This window comes from Pseudophryne corroboree, chromosome 2 (assembly GCF_028390025.1).
Source record: "Pseudophryne corroboree isolate aPseCor3 chromosome 2, aPseCor3.hap2, whole genome shotgun sequence".
Classification (NCBI taxonomy): Eukaryota; Metazoa; Chordata; class Amphibia; order Anura; family Myobatrachidae; genus Pseudophryne; species Pseudophryne corroboree.
Genome location: NC_086445.1, coordinates 795,844,796 through 795,865,333, shown reverse-complemented (window position 1 = coordinate 795,865,333; position 20,538 = coordinate 795,844,796). Strand labels below are relative to the sequence as shown.

At 43.3% G+C, this 20,538-nt stretch overlaps 1 pseudogene; it reads left to right on the top strand.

The window, feature by feature from the left end:
- The first annotated feature begins 13,046 nt into the window (after positions 1-13,046).
- On the top strand, positions 13,047-13,164 carry LOC135052527 (5S ribosomal RNA; annotated as a pseudogene).
- Positions 13,165-20,538: the final 7,374 nt, after the last annotated feature.

The following is a 20,538-nucleotide window of genomic DNA, read 5'->3' as shown; positions in this document are numbered from 1 at the left end:
ATTGGATGAGACTTAAAATTTATGTAGCTGTTTCTAGCAAAGATTAAAAATAAAATTTTTTGTTGCTATGCCCAACATCACATCTGAAAATTAACCAAAAAAAAAATACCTTACCCCCATGTGCTTGCTGTTGGTGATTATTGCAAGGATGACTGTTTATTTGTGACACATATTTTTTGCTGTGCACAAACAGTGGGCCAGATGAATTAACCTGGAGAAGACATAAGGAAGTGATAAACCAGTGATATGTGCAAGGTGATAAAGGCACAAGCCAAACAGCTCCAATATGTAAATTAACAGTTAGGATCTGTTTGGCTGCTGCCTTTATCACCTTGCACATAGCACTGGTTTATCACTTCCTTATGCCTTCTCCAGGTTAATACATCTACCCCACTGTTTTTGAACTTCTTTACAAGTAATTGTTATGTTTACTCACCAGACAGCTGAGGGGATTGTGGATCCTCGCTTTGTGGGCTGGCCAAAATGGCTTGTGGTGGCAGGGCCGACACTGTGGAGATGCGCCGTTGGGGTGGTGAGGATGCTGCTGGTGATTCAGCCTCAAGACGGCGTCTCTTGGTTGGCCTCCTATGTTGAGTATCCGAGCCCTGTGATGTGCGCCTTAGTGGAGGGGGGTTTGCTGAAGAAGAACCTATGTGATAAGATAAACATTAACATTCTGCTTTTCTATGTGTTTTCAGAATATGTGTTTACACTAAAAGCTTACCTGCATTGCCACCATCTGCATCTCTTGGCAGTGTGGGTTGTGGCCTGGCTGTGCTGCTTCTCTTTCGTACTGTAGAAATATGAAGAATGTCCTCATGAACATACTATTATGTTTATATGTTTATGCAAATTCCTTATTGTGATGTAAACATATGTGGAACCAGATGAGAAGTAAACTAAACAATGGTTATGCTTTTCTGCCTGACTTCATTGGGTGTGTATAATTGAAATCAGAAACAATTTCACCAACCAATCCATACACAAAGGTGCATAATGCACAATATTATACTACTTAAGTTAAAACCCAAACGTGGTAGCTTGACACAAACAGAATATTGCTCGCTATTTTTCGAATTTTTGCTGCTAACAACAAAACACTACCCCCAAATATCTGCACAAAATTGTAAGCATCAAATACAAATATGCATGAAAAATCACATCAACCACACAAAGGACAACCCAGAACAACACACAATAACCATAAGTCCATTGAAAATCTTTAAAAAAAAAAACTTTTCATAAAACACATGAATCACACTTCTTTAAAATACACCTACAACAATTTACTTTTGAATTAAAACACCAGAAAAAGCCCAAGGCAACCTGCTAAATTGACAATACAAAGAATAAAACATAACTAACTGTGATTAAAACTACATCACCAACACATTAGAAGAATGAACCAACTTACAATCACAATTAGCTAGAAGACATTTCAGACAACTAAGGACACAGATGTTTACATTATAAAATAAATAAATAAAAACTCACCATCCTGTCTTGGGCGATCCGAATGCCGGACATGAGTCGCACCAACCACTTCTGGCGGAATCAGAGTACGCACAGTCTCCTCCCAATCCCGATATGACGCTCGGAAGGGGTGTCCACCCCCTGTTTGGCGGGCTGATTTAGCCTCCTTAGACATCTTAGCCTTGACACGGCGCTTGATGTCGTAGAATCGCTTACGACACGTGTCCTCGGTCCGGCTCACCACACCCTCACTATTAACAGCCGCAACGACCTTCCCCCACAGAACAGTCTTCCTCCGTGACGAAACCTTTGCAGCATCATGGCCAAACAGCTGTCGATGATGCCTCATCAGCTCCTGCACCAATGCCATATTCTCAGCGTAGCTGAATTTAACATTGCGGGCCGTCTTTGTAGTGGTGCGTGGCTGCGGAGCCACAGCACCATCACTGTCACTATTACTGGAGGCCGCAGCAGCAACCTCCCCCTCCTGCTCACTAACCTCCTCCACCTCACTCACCTCCTCCGCCACACTCACCTCCTCCACCTCACTCACCTCCTCCCTCTCACGCACCTCCTCCCTCTCACTCACCTCCTCCACCACACTCACCTCTGACTGGGACATAATCAGGACAAACAACAAATAACACTGAGAAAAAAAAACAGTAAACACACTCCTCCACTACCACTGCACACCACACACCAAACACACACACACACACACACACACACACACACACACACACACACTCACTCACTCACTCACTCACTCACTCACAAACAATGACAATAGACGTTAAAAAAAAACAAAGACAAAAAACTAGACAGACTTTTAAATATTTTGAAGAATTCTGTTCTGAAGAAGCTGCCGATTGTATCAAAGGCAGAGAAACGCGTAAACATTCTGATGAGTGTACCCCAAGCCGGTATTTCCATTTACTGGTCATTTGCTCTATAATTGATTATATATGAGGAGGAGCGAGTTGGAGAACAACTACTGCCAAACGGCAGCGTGGAGCCTGACACTGCAGGCAATAAGGTTACTGACGAGGAGACAGCTGCAGGCGAGACGAGTGTCCCAGCAGCGGTGGTAACCTGGTACGGAGGCGGGCGGCACGAGAAGTAAAAACTGCCGGCCAGTCCGGGTGCAGCTCAGCGCCTAGCGCCACGACGCAGAGGGAGAAGCTTGTGTCACAGAGGTGGGAAAGACGAGCATTTGCAATAACGCTGACAGCCCAATTCGGAAGCGGCCTTTTTTGTTCCAATGTGGAGGATGAGGTGAGCATGTGATCATACACCTCTTGCAATAATAAAAATCATTGCCGTCCAGCTCCCCCACCACTCAGCTAACAAGCACCTGCACGAAAGATTAGTGTGCCCCTCTTGCCATACAGTGATATAAAGACTGTTTATAGTGTGCCCAGTCTGGGTTACAACAACTAAAAGACTGATCCACAGTGCAAGTCACAGAGTAAATTAATAGTCCACTCTGAGTACCATACAAATCTATCTTGTACTAAAGATCACTTTACGGACTTCCAGATACGTCCGCATATAAAGGAACTGACACCAGCGGATGGGAAGTGTGACTTCAAACACATATATATATATACATATTTTTTATGAGCATCTTGATACATGTTTACTATAAATGTTATTTTGGAATGTAGCCATTTAGATACAGGAATGCACTTGTTTTAAATTGTTCTGTTTTAAGGATTGTATTAATTTGAATATATATACCGGCCGGTACTCTGTATACATAAACATTTTTATAGCTTTAATAAATCATTAATTATATACTGTTATATGGTTTGTTTGTTTATTATATTTTCATATCAGCGCCTCAACTCTTTTTCCCACTTGTTGGGAAAGGGAATTTTTCAGGTTCTTTAGACTTTTAAATAACCACACAACAACAAGTATGACAAGACTATTTACACACACAGTACAGCACTCAACAATCGCAAAGAACCTCCTCAAAACCGCCAAAAACTCCTAATAACTCACCAACTCCTAACACACCTTCCTCTCACCTCTCCACTAGCTAAACCCACGAGGTGCGGACGGTTTGGGGCGGTTTTATAGTAATGAGCACAGACACTCCTCCATCACGAATCAAACCAATCACGGACGAGTGACAAAAACGAAACGTAGAAAAAAAACGCGGCCGGGAACGGATAAACACTGCCGTAAACGAAAAATGACGCAGTCGGGAAAAAACCTCATAACACGGCAGCAAATCCACAAAATCGGCCGCATTCTACCTTTGAAAAACACGAATGACATCGACATCGGAAAACACGAAAATGAAAAATACGACAGCTTAGTAAATGAGTCGTAATAAATTCAAAAAGTTGCAACTTTACACATTCGATGTCATTCGTGTTTGAACTTTAATCTCATTCTGAAAAATACGAATTTTAGTAAATATACCCCATTGATTCAGACCCTATGACAGAGGGCAATAAAATCACTGTTTAAAAGCCATCTCTGCTGTTGTCACCGCTGCACAGCTTCAGTGTTCACCAAACTCAGTTTACATGGAGCCTATCAATTAGTTCAAATTAAATGGAGACAAATAGTTAATGTTTCTTTACATGGGATGGGCACTATAAAAGTATTCATTAGTCTTTTGTTACTTACACTTGCTTAGAGGTGTAACACCTGCCACCTGCTATGCTACAGTTGAAAACAGTGCAGTAGCCAGACCACAACAAGATGGCAGTGCCCATGTGCTACAACAAGATGGTGGCAAGAGACGAGAGGCAAAGAGTGCACTAAGCACCTTGGGGGACATCGAAGTAACATCATTGGCTGGATGAATGGTCAAGAGGTTTCTCACAGGAACAAAGCAGGAGCAGCAGAGAGAGACCGCCAGGAGAGATGCTATGTGAGTGTGGTGATGGATCAATTCAGTGGCTCCCAGGGCAATTGGAATCCATGAGGTCTTGGGGGGGAGGGGAGATTATACAGAGGATTGACATTATAAAGTCGACAGTCATTAGGTCAACAGAATTGGGTTGACAGTCAAAAGGTCGACAATGAAAAGGTTGACAGGGTCAAAAGGTCTACAGTATAAAGGTTGACAAGGATAAAAGGTTGACATGAGAAAGGTCGACACATAAAAATTACATTTTTTAATGTTATTTTGTGTTTTTAAACATATTTCACCGAAATTTGTGAAATGCTTCCACTCGCCTTACTTCATGCTCACAAGGTTACTAAAGGTAATAGTTTGTGAAATGGATAGTAAATGCAGCAAAAGTTGTAAAAACACAAAAAAAAACATAATAAACATTTATCGACCATAAGCCTGTCGACCTTTTCATGTCAACCTTTTGACCATATTAATTTTTTGACTGCCGACCTTTTGTCCTTGGCAACATTTTGACTGTAATAAGGCTATATGGTGAAAAGGGAGTACAAATTGAATAATTGAATAAGCCAGGCATTAAAGCTATGTCCTTTTGCAGATCAGTAAATCCCAAATATTTCCTGACAAATGGGTAAACTAGTCATACTATGTCAGAAGCTGTGTGGACACTTCTGACAACTATGTTGCAACTTCTCTATAAGCAGGGCCGGCTCCAGGCCTACTAGCACCCTGAGCGAGAAAATTTCAAAGCGCTCCCTCCCATACTCCTGGAAAAGTGGGTGTGGCCTCTGGAAAAGTGGGCGGGGCCTCGCCACTTCATATTATCAAACTATAAATAAATATATTTTCACCCCCCCTCTACGCACACAATTAGCAGCATTACACATAACAGCTACAGTAGTGTTCCTTACACACAATATCTCCAGTATAGTGCCAGCTACACATAATGTCTACAGTAGTGCAGTGCCAGATAGACATGACATGCCCCCCCAGCAGTGCCAGATAGACATGATATACCCCCCAGCAGTGCCAAATAGACATGACATGCCCCGCTGCAGTGCCAGCTACACATGATATGCCCCCCAGCAGTGGCAGCTACACATGATAGGGCATTGGTGCTGATCATGGGGAGGGCACATTTTGCATTCGGGAGGGCACATATTTAAGTTAGAAGGGCAAAATTATGTACATACTGTAATGCTTGTTGCTCCATTCGAAATCATGGACCTTGCGCGCCGAAGGCGTGCATCAAAAATTTAGAGGCGTTGCTTCATGGGGAAGGGGCGCAGCCACATAATAGTGGCAATTCGCATTACACCACACAGTAGTGCAGATAATACACATTGCACCAGGTAGAACCTCCTATACACACTGCGCCAGGCAGAGCACGTTAGACACTTTGCGCCAGGCAGAGCACGTTAGACACTTTGCGTCAGGCAGAGCACGTTAGACACAGGAACACTACATGATATGCCCCCCAGCTGTGCCAGCTACACGACATGCCCCCCAGCAGTGCCAAATGCACGACATGCCCCCCAGCAGTGCCAAATGCACATGACATGCCCCCCCAGCAGTGCCAGAAACATAATTGCCCCCACAGTGCCAGATACATAAATGCCCCCCACAGTGCCAGATACATAAATGCCCCCCACAGTGCCAGATACATAAATGCCCCCCACAGTGCAAGATACATAAATGCCCCCCACAGTGCCAGATACATAAATTCCCCCCACAGTGCCAGATAGATAAATGACCCCACAGTGCCAGATAGATAAATGACCCCACAGTGCCAGATACATTAATGCCCGATCACAGTGCCAGATAAATGCCCCCACAGTGCCAGATAAATGCCCCCACAGTGCCAGATACATTAATGCCCCCCACAGCGCCAGATACATTAATGCCCCCCACAGGGCCATATATACTAATGCCCCCCACAGTGCCAGATAAATGCCCCCACAGTGCCAGATAAATGCCCCCACAGTGCCAGATACATTAATGCCCCCCACAGTGCCAGATACATTAATGCCCCCCCCAGTCCCAGATACATTAATGCCCCCCACAGTGCCAGATAAATGCCCCCACAGTGCCAGATAAAGGAATGCCCCCCACAGTGCCAGATAAATGCCCCCACAGTGCCAGATAAATGCCCCCAGTGCCAGATACATTAATGCCCCCAGTGCCAGTAATACCCCCACAGTGCCAGATAAATGCCCCCCACAGTGCCAGATACATTAATGCCCCCAGGCATCCCACAGTGCCAGATAAATGCCCCCACAGTGCCAGATAAATGCCCCCACAGTGCCAGATAAATGACCCCCACAGTGCCAGATAAATGACCCCCACAGTGCCAGATACATTAATGCCCCCCACAGTGCCAGATAAATGCCCCCACAGTGCCACATATGCCCCCAGTACCTGCTGTGCCGAGGGAGGGGGAGTGCTGCTGTGTGCGCCGCTGTCTGAAACAAAACTGCGCGCGCTGTGCGGCGCCGGGGTCTGACATCAGACGCCGGCGCCGCATAGCGTGCACAGCTCAATGTACGGACTCAATGGGAGGACAGCACAGCAGGCTACAGGACAGGGCCGGCTCCAGGCTCCGACATGGCGGCGCCAGCGTACGGCGCCCTTTAAGGATGGCGCCCTGCGGGGCCGCTCGAGTCGAACATGCCTCGAGCCGGCCCTGTCTATAAGACCTTGGTAGCTTGGCATGTAGAACCTGTATGAGGGCAACAAAGGCAAATTTGTATCTATAAAAAGAAATGTCTCCTAAGAATGAGTGTTCATTCCTTGGGGCGCAGCCACATGCTGGGGATGCACCACACCTCATATTCTTGTGAACTCCCCCACAACAGAAGTTCATAAGGCCTTTGTCGTAAGTGTCCTGGATTGCAGCTTATTTTATTTCTGAAATTGATTTGCATTTATAACCTGTATGCCATTTTATTAAGTGTTTTTGTAACTAATCCTTGGAAATATTTTTTTAATTAAACAGATTTAATCTAGCATATTCTCGTTGCATCTTTCTGAACCTGCAAACCTGTGAGGCACATGCTACATACCTACATGTAATTGAGGGGCAGATGTATTAACCTGGAGAAGGCATAAGGAAGTGATAAACCAATGATATGTGCAAGGTGATAAATGCACCAGCCAATCAGCTCCTAACTGTTACTTTACATATTAGAGCTGATTGGCTGGTTTGTTTATCACCTTTCACATATCACTGGTTTATCACTTCCTTATGCCTTCTCCAGGTTAATACATCTGCCCCTGATATTCATATTTGTTCTGAGAATGTAAGGACTCCATACTAATCTTTTGTGGTGGCAGAGAAATTGTGATCACAGTTCACGACCAGCTGTTTCAATTTGCTGTATCTGAAGGCAGGCTGGATTCAGGATCAGTATGAAATCCCGACGCCAGGATCCCACTGGTGTTAAAGCCGACAGGGGTGAGTAAGGGGTGTTCCCCTGGATTTGTGACACTGACTCTTAAATGGAATATGTGATGGGACAGAGTCTAGTTCCAATCTATTGGATACAGCTGTTATAAATAGACTGTATGACTCATTTTCTTATAATAATCAGAATATACTGTATGATGACTATGCATTTTGATACATGGCTTGATTTTAATTTGTTTATAATCTATACAGATCGATCATTATTTTATTGAAGGTATGATATTTCTTCCACAGCCATCTGTTGAGATTTTGACATTCTGATGTTAATAATAAATACAATATAAACAGCAGTACTATGACTGTGAACCTGTGCAGTTTGTTGCATAGTGTCATACAATGAATGTCCTTTGGATACTGACATCTATCCCCAGCAGTGGATGGCCATGCCCCTTCTGCATCTGATGACGCCTCTCCAGAGGTGTTACACACACTCATTTATGGGACCCTGCCATAGCATTTCACCCTTCATGCCTCAGTTTAACACTGTCCCCACTGTACTCCATTTAACTGTGTACACTGCACCCCATGTCAGTCATTGCCAATCAATAGTGGTTCCCACATGAAGGCCATTTTGTGACAGCTGGACAGTCAGTCAGTTTGTAATACACCATTAACTTGGGCCCTCATTCCGAGTTGATCGCTCGTTATTTTTCATCGCATCGCAGTGAAATTTCGCTTAGTGCGCATGCGCAATAGTCGCACTGCGACTGCGCCATGTAACTTTGCTATGAAGATAGGATTTTTACTCACGGCATTTTCTTCGCACCGGCGATCGTAGTGTGATTGACAGGAAATGGGTGTTACTGGGCGGAAACACGGCGTTTTAGGGGCGTGTGGATGAAAACGCTACCGTTTCAGGAGTGGCCGGAGAAACGGGGGAGTGTCTGAGCGAACGCTGGGTGTGTTTCTGACGTCAATCCAGGAACGACAAGCACTGAACTGATCGCACAGGCAGAGTAAGTGTGGAGCTACTCTAAAACTGCTAAGTAGTTTTTGATCGCAATAATGCGAATACATCGGTCGCAATTTTAGGATGCTAAGATACACTCCCAGTAGGCGTAGGCTTAGCGTGTGTAACTCTGCTAAATTCGCCTTGCGAGCGAACAACTCGGAATGACCTCCTTGGGCCTTGGACTGTTGTTTTCCTGCGTATTTTGAGTCAAAATTCCAATAACTAAGTTATGATAATTGCTTTGATTTTAGTATACCCAAAAAAGGACAACATCCTATCATAGAACCTGTTTGTGTACTGTTAATCTAACCTAGTGTTGCCATGTGAGTTATATAGATGTAGCTGCTTGTGATGGGGGTGGGACTTCCTGTCCAACCGGACTTGTTCAACATGACTACTTGGAACTAGCATGCAGTGTTGGTCTTCATTTAATACATCTGAAACATGGTGTCAGAAGTTTCTGAGCCCACAAATGATGCTGATTATTGGCAGAGCAGCAGCTCAAGCTTATGAGAAGACCTGCAGTGACAAGAAAAGGATAAGGATTGCATAGATATCAAGTGGATTGAATCACCATTGTGTTAAACTTGTCTGCCTTCTCTGGAGTGGGAGTACACCAACATGGCAACTAGCAACAATATTCCTCCACCTGATGGGATGCAGATGAGTGGCAATTTGTGCATCAACTGGGAGAACTTTAGAGCTGAGTTTGAAGATTTTTCTTTAGCTACAGGCCTGAATGATAAATCAGCTGAGGTGCAAGCAGCCACACTGAGGAGAGTGATGGGCAGTGAATGTCGTCATGTTTATAAGCACAGCCTGAGTCTTTCTGCGCAGCATCAAACAGATGTAAAAGCAATCCTGGATGCATTGGAGGCATACTTTAAGCCTGCAAAAAACGTCATTTATGAAAGGTATATTTTTGGCTGCAGTAAACAAGAGGAAGGTGAATCCATTGATAAATTTATTACCCGGCTGAGAGAAAAGGCAGCAACCTGTGAGTATGGCACATTGAAAGATGAACTGATACGAGATAAATTAGTATTGGGCATAAATTGTGAAAACACACACCGCCGTCTCTTAAGAGTGCGGAATTTAGATCTGTCAGCAGCTATTGAAATGTGTCGCACAGCAGAGCTCACTGACCAGAGAATCAGAGCAATAGATAGACAGATTGATAATGTCAATGTTACAGACAGACAACAGCACAGCAGGGGTGATTTGCTGGATAGCCCAAAGTGTACAAATCGGCAGCAGAACTCAGCAGCCAAATATATGGCCTGTAAATACTGTGGTAATAGGCACAGGCTAGGGAAAGAGCAGTGCCCAGCATTTGGGAAAACCTGTAGATCATGGGGTATTACCAATCACTTTGCTAAAATGTGCTTATCAAACAAGAGCTGGAATAAAGCAGGGAAAGTACACATAGTAGATGAAACACCTGGAACTGATACCCATAGCGCTGAGGTGATTTATTCAATAGAATGTATTGGTACTATAAGATCAGAAGGCCAAAAGTGGTTTGCACATCTGACTTTGAATAATAAGAGGCAACCATGTCAATTAGACTCAGGGGCAACATGTGATGTTATGAGTCTGGAAGATAAGATGAAATTGGCTCCTAGAGTTCCATTACTGCCAAGTGACACTAAACTAAAGCTGTATTCTGGAGAGCTGATGAAATCATTGGGACGGTTCAGAACAGAATGCGTTGTTAGTGGACATACCCATGAGCTTACTTTTGAAATTATAGAGGCCCACCAGAAACCATGTGAGCGTTTGGGGTTGATGCAATTTACTATTCCTTCTGAGCTACATAAGATGGAACATGATTTGTCTGGACCATTGTGGAAAGAGCAAATAATAGAGGCCTATGATGATGTGTTCAAGTGGCCAGTGAAGTCTGTTCCAGGGGAAGTACATTTTGAACTTGATCCAAGTGTTCCGCCATTCCAGTGTGCTCCACGCAATGTGCCTATAGCCCTCAAGCCGAAAGTGAAAGCTTTGCTTGATCAGTATGAAGCAGATGGGCATATTGCACCTGTGACTGAACCAACTGACTGGATTAGCAATATGGTCATTGTGGCAAAGCCTGACAAGTTAAGAATCTGTATTGATCCTAAATTTTTAAATCAAGCACTGCGAAGATCTCATTATATTATGCTGACATTGGAGGAAGTTTTATATAAGCTGCCCAAAGCAAAAGTCTTTACACTGGTTGATGCACGTGATGCATTTCTGCAATGTAAGCTGGATGAAAAAAGCAGCTATATGACAACCTTTTGGACCCCTTGGGGTAGGAAAAGATGGCTTAAACTTCCTTTTGGAGTTTCCGTAGCACCTGAGGTTTACCAGCGAAAACAACACGAATTGCTGATTGGACTTAGCGGCATTGAGCCGATAGCAGATGATATTCTTGTGGTTGGCTGTGGCGAGACAGTAAAGGAAGCGGAGGCTGATCATGACCACAAGTTGCTAGCGCTATTGGATCGTTGCAGACAAGTGAAATTAAGACTTAGTGTGAAGAAACTGCAATTTAAGTTGAAAGAGGTTAATTTTCATGGTCATATCCTGTCCTCTGAAGGTTTGAAAGTTTACCCTGAAAAAGTTAGAGCTGTCTTGGAAATGCCAAAGCCCACTGATGTAAAGTCCGTGCAACGTTTGATTGGGTTTGTGACATATTTGGCCAAATTTATGCCTCGCCTCTCAGAGGTATGTGAACCCCTGCGCAGGCTTCTGGACAGAGATTCGATATGGCACTGGCTTCCAAAGCATGATAAGGCTGTGGAGGAAATAAAGCATTTGGTCACAGTTACACCTGTGCTGAAGTATTATGATGTTACCAAGCCAGTCACTGTACAAAGTGATTCGAGTAAAACCGGACTGGGATGTTGCTTGATGCAAGAAGGACAACCAGTTGCATTTGCTTCAAGAGCATTGACTCCAACTGAGCAGAATTATGCACAAATTGAAAAGAAGTGCTTGAGCATTGTCTTTGCTTGTTCCCGTTTTCATTATTTTCTATACGGCCGGGACGTGATCACAGTGGAGACTGATCATAAACCGCTAATTGCCATCTTTAAAAAGCCTCTTCTGTGTGCACCTAAAAGACTTCAGAGTATGATGTTAACATTACAGCATTACAATCTCTGTGTCACCTACAAGCCAGGCCCTGAGATGTATATCAGTGACACTCTTAGTAGAGCAATAGCTATGGATGGGGGTTCTGGAGCAGCTCAGAGTTATCACACAGTGTGCACCATGTATCCGGTAATGACTGACTTTGCAAAGATTAACCAGGCAGATTATCTGAATGTCACTGATCAGCGACTGCAGCAGGTTCAGCAGCACACCATGACTGATGATAGCCTGCAGATTTTGAAGTCTATTGTACTGGCTGGATGGCCGGACTCAAAAGAAGAGACACCAATCATAGTGAGGGACTATTGGTCATTTAGAGATGAGATCAGCGTACAGGATGGCATTTTGTACAAGGGGCCAAGAGTCATCATACCAAAATCTTTGAGATCCGAGATGCTGGCACGCATACATTCCAGCCATCTTGGAGGTGATGCATGCTACAGACAAGCAAGAGATACATTGTACTGGCCTAACATGCAAAGTGAGATTAAGAACTATGTTGGTAACTGCTCGGCGTGCAATGAATATGCTCATGCACAACAGAAAGAACCTATGATGTCACATGAGATACCAGTGCGTCCATGGCAGATTGTCAGCATGGATTTATTTACTTATGCAGGCAAAGACTTTCTGTTAATAGTGGACCATTATTCAGATTTTTGGGAAATTGAGCTTCTCCCAGACTTATCATCTGAGACTACAATAAAGCACTGCAAAGCACAATTTGCACGTTATGGCCAGCCTGAAAGAGTGATCTCGGACAATAGACCGCAGCAGTGGCGTAAGTTCGTCCCAGTCACCCGGAGGCAAGATAAATATTGGTGCCCCCGTATATTTAGATAAATATATGTATGTCTGTGTGCTTGTACTAATCAAGCCTATCACTGCTTTGCTTCCAAGAGCAGACGGATTTGGGCATGTCCAGTGAGGTGTGGCAGTAGTATTAGTCCAACAAATGAGAGAGTATGTGGTTGTGGCTTAATTACCAAAGTGAGAACTTCTGCTGTCCTATTGGTATGCCCCAAAGCCCTGTTACTGATGCATTGCAGGGAAATTGATATCAGGCATGGGATGAGAGAGTTCTCGAAAAAATTATAGAAATAAGCAGGACTGCCTATTTCTATAATTTGTTGGACTAATACTACTGCCACACCACACTGGACACGCCCAAATCCGTCTGATCTTGGAAGCAAAGCAGTGATAGGCTTGATTAGTACAAGGTGGGTGACTCCCTTGGAATATCAGGTGCAGTAGGTGTACAACACCCTCAAACAGCAGAAGTGGTGGAGAAAGCATTGGCCTTACCTCTCATGTTTCAAAGACTATTCTATCTTCTATCGAATATAAGAGATACATATATCAGTGAGCATTATTAACCTAGACATTTATCAACAGTAAATCATCTTTGCCCTACCTTTGTTTATACCAAGAAAGTCATCATATGTACCAAAAATGAAGATATCTATCATTAACTCTTAGAAATGATTTTGCCTCAGTAATATACATACCAAGAGAGCTAATACAAAGAAGTGTATCATTATAAGAAATTTTGTTTGAATAATTGATGATATAAGCACTTCCATTTACTGTATTTGTTTTTAATATTTTCACCCACGTACAATTTAACTCCAAATAGGAGCATAATTTTCGCTTACACTGGGCAATCAAATCCCTATGTGAGCGTCTTTCTGTTCCTTTAAAGGTGATTATTTTTCTACAAAGGTCTGTACAATATCATAAAATAAATTCAATCAAAGTTAAGTTATAACATCATTTATATTTTGGAGTGCCCCAATACGCATTACTGACTCTGGGAGCACCACCAACCTAAAATATATTTATGACTGATACCCTGTTTAGGGGACTGTCATTGATTTTCTTCTATTGTTTTTTTTTTTAAGGTATATATATACAATGCTTTATAAAAATAAGTCCAGTGCTGCCTCCAACCCCTCTAAGCCTACACTTTACCAAAGGAGCAATTTGCTCCTGTACAGGAAGAATGAGAATTCTAACTATATGAAGTTACATGTAAATGTCAGAGAAGTAACTTCATATAGTTAGAATTCTCATATTTCCTATACAGGAGTAAACAGCTTCATCAGTAAGGTGTCTGCTTCCAGTGTAACAGGTTAAGATTTCTAATCCTTGCTATGACACTTGTAAAATGTGTATCTACAGTATAATAAAAAGGGTGTGATTTGTAAGGTGCAGAGACCAGTGAGGAAGCCGGCCACTGAAGAGATAGCGGCAGCTGTCAATTAACTTAATTCAATGGTGTCACAGAATGGGAGGCAGGGTGCCCCCCTTCAGAGCAGGAGCCCGGCGGCAGATGACTCCGTTGCCTCCCGGAGTTACGCCTCAGGACCGCAGTTTGCATGTGAACAATTTAGACGATTTGCCTCTGAATGGGAGTTTGAGCATGTTACTTCATCCCCACGTTATCCAAAATCGAATGGTAAAGCTGAGTCTGCAGTTAAGATAGTAAAGAATTTGTGCAAAAAAGCTAGCAGTGATAATACAGACCAATGGAAGGCCATATTACATTGGAGAAATACACCCACCGAGGGCATGGGGACTAGTCCTGCACAGCGTCTGATGTCAAGGAGACTTAAGACATCTTTACCAGTAGCCAGCACTTTGCTCTATCCGAGTGTAGTCCAAGGTGTGCCTAAATTGCTACAGCAGAGGAAGCAGATTTCTAAGCTGGGGTATGATAAATCTTCTAAGGAGTTGCCTGAACTTGCTATTGGTGAGCCAATTCGCATGAAGCCCCTTCCTGGAGATCGCACAGGCCGTTGGAGATTTGGTACCTGTGTGCGCAAGGTTGCACCACGCTCATATCTTGTGGATGTGGAAGGTAATTTGTACAGATGCAATCGTGTGGATTTGCGAGTAGCTGAAGGGACAATACTACATGAGAATGTTGGGCATTCCGTTCCTGGCTTGATTATGGAGCCGGTTGCGCCAATGGTGAATCAGGAATTTGAAAGACCACAGATTTGTTATACCTGAATATGGAGAAAATGGGAACATGGAACATGCAGACATTCCGGATGGCAGTCCATCATTATCACCCGCTAGAGTTATACCGACTCCTGCCCAACGAAATTCATCTCCGACTCAACGTCCTGTTTTTACTCGTAGTGGCCGTCATTCACGGCCACCTGACAGACTTGATTTATAGTTTCAAAATAAACAAAGTAATGGAGGACATTGTTAGCATTGCTAGTTATGTTATATCTGCAGCATACAAAAAAAAAAAAAAAAGGAAGATGTTTGTGTAATGTTAATCTAACTTAGTGTTGCCATGTGAGTTATATAGATGTAGCTGCTTGTGATGGGGGTGGGACTTCCTGTCCAACCGGACTTGTTCAACATGACTACTTGGAACTAGCATGCAGTGTTTGTCTTCATTTTATACATCTGAAACAGAACCTGCTATCCTGTTTTCAATAAATTTTCTACCAATACATTGTAATTCTTTTAAATCAATGTACACAAAGAGCAGTAGTGAGATTAGGGTAGGAGTGGGAGCAGGTGACTTGCATATTTCCTTCGGATCAGTTCTTTCATTGAAACTGGTAACTGCAGCATTAGTGCCACTGCCTGGGGAATAAGCAGGTCGCAGAATGGGAGTAAAGCCTTTACTCCCGTTCCTGGACCTGCTTCTTCCCCAGGCACTAAGGTGAGAATTTCTCTGACACCCCAGGATGGTGCCAGCTGAGAGGGCCCAGTGGGTATGGATACATTGCTACTACATTAAGTTTTATGTACACTTCCTGTCTGTAAACCTATTAAAAGACTCAGCAAGGAGCCACTTAGCACCTATTTTGCAATATTATAGTACTAGTGTACCATAGATTAACTCCACTAAATTACAACCAGGGAACAAACATTGCATCTTATTGTAGGGCCTGTACTTTTTTCATTTTTGTTCATTCAGAAAGTATGGTCAGACTGGCTTCTTCCTTCCATTAACTGCATCAGTGAAATTCACATAAGAGCATAATCCTGATCGTTTTAGGATACCCTTAGACTAGAGCAGTGACTGACATATGCAGACATAGTGACTGATTTTCATTTATTTTTATTGTATTGGACATTTACCTTAAATTAATGCTTTTTATTTTGCAATTCACTTGAATTTTCACTTATAGCTTTATGGGAATGCTAAATACAGTTATGATTTGGCATATACGGTAGAAGTCAAGGGAGTTAAATAAACACTTTAAATAAAAATGAGTTAATCAGCGACATTTAAGAGCCATTTAAGCTACTAAAATACGCTAAGATCATCCCTTTAGAGAGCTTAGCAAGAAGCTTGGTGCTGGATAATAAAATACATTTTTGTATTAAAAGTTTTTCATATTATAATGTATAGAATTGCACACAAAGTAACTTCAATTTTCAAGCATAGTAAGATTTTGTATACTTCATAAAGTAATATACATTACAAATACATATTATGATAGTATCAGAGCCAGAGCCGTAACTAGCCTTTTTGGTGCCCTGTGCCAGAAAAACAATCCACCCCCTCCCATTTTTCCAATAAGGTGCATGCCCTCATGGGGAAGAGGCATGACATAATTTGGACATAGATCATCTTTATTCCACATTCATGCATTTAACTTGAGAACTCGTTGGTATTCAGTTATAATACACTTTATTAAATAACACATTTCGGTATACTGCCATACCCAGGATTCAACCCATAACCTGTTGCATTCCAGTCAAACACCCTACTCATTGAGCTATTTTATCCTGCATACAAAGTTACAAACTATAAGATTTCTAACTATAAAATAAAAAATAATCAGCATTGCAATTGAGCAGATCTAATGTATGTAGTGTGCAGCCACACATCTAATCTCTTGCAGCAGCACATTACAGAGATCTGCTCAGCCGCAATGCTGATCATTTTTTCACAAAGTACAAGGTACAGTAAGCTTCAAATTATTAGAATTCTGTAGCATCTGACTGCAATGCTACAGGCAATAGGTTCGAATCCCGGGTATGTCAGCATCGTGAAATGTAATAAAGAACAATGTGACTGAATAACAAAGAGCTCTTAAGTTAAGTTCATGAATGTTGTATAGGTAGTAGCGAAGGAAGGGGCGGGGGAAGGTCAGGAGATGCTGGGCTTCAAAAAGGGGGAAGCTACAAGTGAAAGTAATTAAAACAGATAATTGACAAGTGCCGCCTACCCTGCAGCGCTATGTGCGGTGCCCCCTCCGCATACACCTAGTTACGGCCCCGATCAGAGCTGAAAGCATGCAGAGAAGATCCCTGGCTTGTAACTAGATACATGAAACAGTGAAGGCCTTAAAGAGGGTGCTGGATGAACAAGAATCTCCTTCCCTCTTTAAACTTTTTTTGTAAAATATGTTATGAGAAATATATGTTTCTGCCATTGCATATAGAGATCTATTAATAAGATGAGCAAAAAGCCTTCCATCCAACTTTTTATCTGGAGAAAGCACTACTTTTACTTTCTCATTCTTTAACAAGCAAAATAGTGGAAAAATTACAGATATCTTTGCATTTTAATTTTGCTTTCTATTATAGGCAGGGTTGGACTGGCCCACAGGGGTACAGCGGAAACCCCCAGTGAGTCCCAATGACTAGGGGCCCCCACCTCCTCCTCTAGGGATCAAGTTGCAGACTGTGCACTAGAAGTACATACAGATGGAGCCTCCATTATTATTGCTCCATCTGTGACTAGGCGCACCTAGTCACTGTGAGCATCTCCGTCTGGACGGGCGCACGCACCCAGACAGAGACGCTCCCCATTCACTTTAATGGAGAGTTTCTCCGTCCGCGCGCCTGGACAGAGACTCTCTGAATGGGAAGCGGCTCGTGCACTCCCGGCTTGACTAGGCGGACGGATCGCCTAGTCACGCTGCTAGTGCACGCCTCCGATTAGCAGGGGGACATAATGCTGACTCCATCTGTATTATACATATGTCACATTATACTGCACAAGACTAGGTGTATTTTCTACAGGGCGTTGCTGTTATTACTCTGGTATATTATCATGGATACACCATAGTATTTACTATATATATTTATCATTGGGCCTAGACCATGCACTCTCTAATGGTTAGCCAAACCTCTATGAGCTGGCCACACCCCTTTCGGAGACTGGACACACCCCTAAACATGAGCCCCTGCAACTGCATTACCCCACTGGGCCCTTCATATACCAGTCCGACACTGATTATAGGTCACCCCCAGAGCTCTTAATGGGGGCTGACCAATTCTTAGAGATGAGAAGAGTTTTGCTTTTCTCTTCTTTTGTTAAAACCATAATGCAGTCTCAGCATAGCATTATACTTACCTGACATACATGTAAAGCCCGATGCGTTCTTCATATCAATTTTGCAATAAACTCTTGTAAATGCACAAACTCTTTCCTGCATATATGTAGCATTACCTTACCTGCCACATATGCAGATCCAATAACACATAAAATTTAGTGTACATGTGCACACGGGTTGGGATCGGTTGACCGGCGGTGGTGACACATGATTACATCCCGCGCACACTACCAGTCCCCACTGAAGGACATACTGTATTTTGCAATTGCAAAAGGTTTCTTTAAAACCACACAACTAGGAAGAGAAACATTTCAGTATTTGCATCATCGGCCTGCTGGGAAAAAAGATTGTGTGCCTCCCAATATATAGGAGCCCATCGTGATGTCTCAATACCGGCTACTCTCCTTAAGCACTTTATCTAGTTAATATGATGGTTCCAGTTGGGCTGCTTGCAGAGTTCACCGTTCTAGAGAAGCGACATTCATTGTCAGTTTTCCCTATAATTTCTTTTTCTTGTGTCAGAGCTCTGTTGTTACTGAGGTGTGATATTTCACTTAGTATACAATTCGGTAGCTTGGGGACATGACCTGTTGGAAAGAAAAATGTGTGGTGTAATAGTTTGTAGGGTATGACGCCAAAAAAAACCTGGGGGTATATTTACTAAAATTCGTATTTTTCAGAATGAAGTTAAAGTTCAAACACGAATGACATTGAATGTGTGAATTTGCAACTTTTTGTTTTTTTTACGCCTCATTTACTATGCTGTCGTATTCTGCATTTTCGTTTTTTCCGATGTCGATGTCATTCGTAATGTCGGGCAGTGTTTTACGTGAGTGATTAGTAAAACACTGCCGACATTAACACAATGAATCTCGGACGGAAAACACTGCCGACATTAACACAATGAATCTCGGACGGATCTGTGAGATCCGTGCAGGGCTTCATTGTGTACCTTAAATAAGTGTTTAAAGAGTTAAAATAAAAAAAAAAATGCGTGGGGTCCCCCCTCCTAAGCAAAACCAGCCTCGGGCTCTTTGAGCCTGCCCTGGTTGTAAAAATATGGGGGGAAAATGACTGGGGTTCCCCCATATTTAAACAACCAGCACCGGGCTCTGCGTCCGGTCCTGGTGCAAAAAATACGGGGGACAAAAAACGTAGGGGTCCCCCGTATTTTTTGAACCAGCACCGGGCTCCACTAGTCAGAGAGATAATGCCACAGCCGGGGGACACTTTTATATCGGTCCCTGCGGCCCTGGCATTAAATCACTAACTAGTCACCCCTGGCCGGGGTACCCTGGAAGATTGGGGACCCTTAAATCAAGGGGTCCCCCCCTCCAGACACCCAAGGGCCAGGGGTGAAGCCCAAGGCTGTCCCCCCCCCCCCCCCCATTTAAGGGCTGCGGATGGGGGGCTGATAGCCATGTGTAAGAATAAGAATATTGTTTTTTGTAGCAGTACTGCAAGTCCCAGCAAGCCTCCCCCGCAAGCTGGTACTTGGAGAACCACAAGTACCATCATGCAGTGGAAAAACAGGCCCGCTGGTACCTGTAGTACTACTAAAAAAAAAAATACCCAAATAAAAACAGAACTCACACACCTTGAAAGTAAAATTTTATTACATACATGCACACCTACATTCACACATACTTACCTATGTTCACACGAGGGTCAGTCCACTTCTACATGTAGAATCCATGGGGTACCTGAAAATAAGATTTTACTCACCGGTAAATCTATTTCTCGTAGTCCGAAGTGGATGCTGGGGACTCCGTAAGGACCATGGGGAATAGACGGGCTCCGCAGGAGACTGGGCACTCTAAAAGATAGATTAGGTACTATCTGGTGTGCACTGGCTCCTCCCTCTATGCCCCTCCTCCAGACCTCAGTTAGGATACTGTGCCCGGAAGAGCTGACACAATAAGGAAGGATTTTGAATCCCGGGTAAGACTCATACCAGCCACACCAATCACACCGTATAACTCGTGATACTATACCCAGTTAACAGTATGAAATATAACTAAGCCTCTCAACAGATGGCTCAACAATAACCCTTTAGTTAGGCAATAACTATATACAAGTATTGCAGACAATCCGCACTTGGGATGGGCGCCCAGCATCCACTACGGACTACGAGAAATAGATTTACCGGTGAGTAAAATCTTATTTGCTCTGACGTCCTAGTGGATGCTGGGAACTCCGTAAGGACCCTGGGGATTATACCAAAGCTCCCAAACGGGCGGGAGAGTGCGGATGACTCTGCAGCACCGAATGAGAGAACTCCAGGTCCTCCTCAGCCAGGGTATCAAATTTG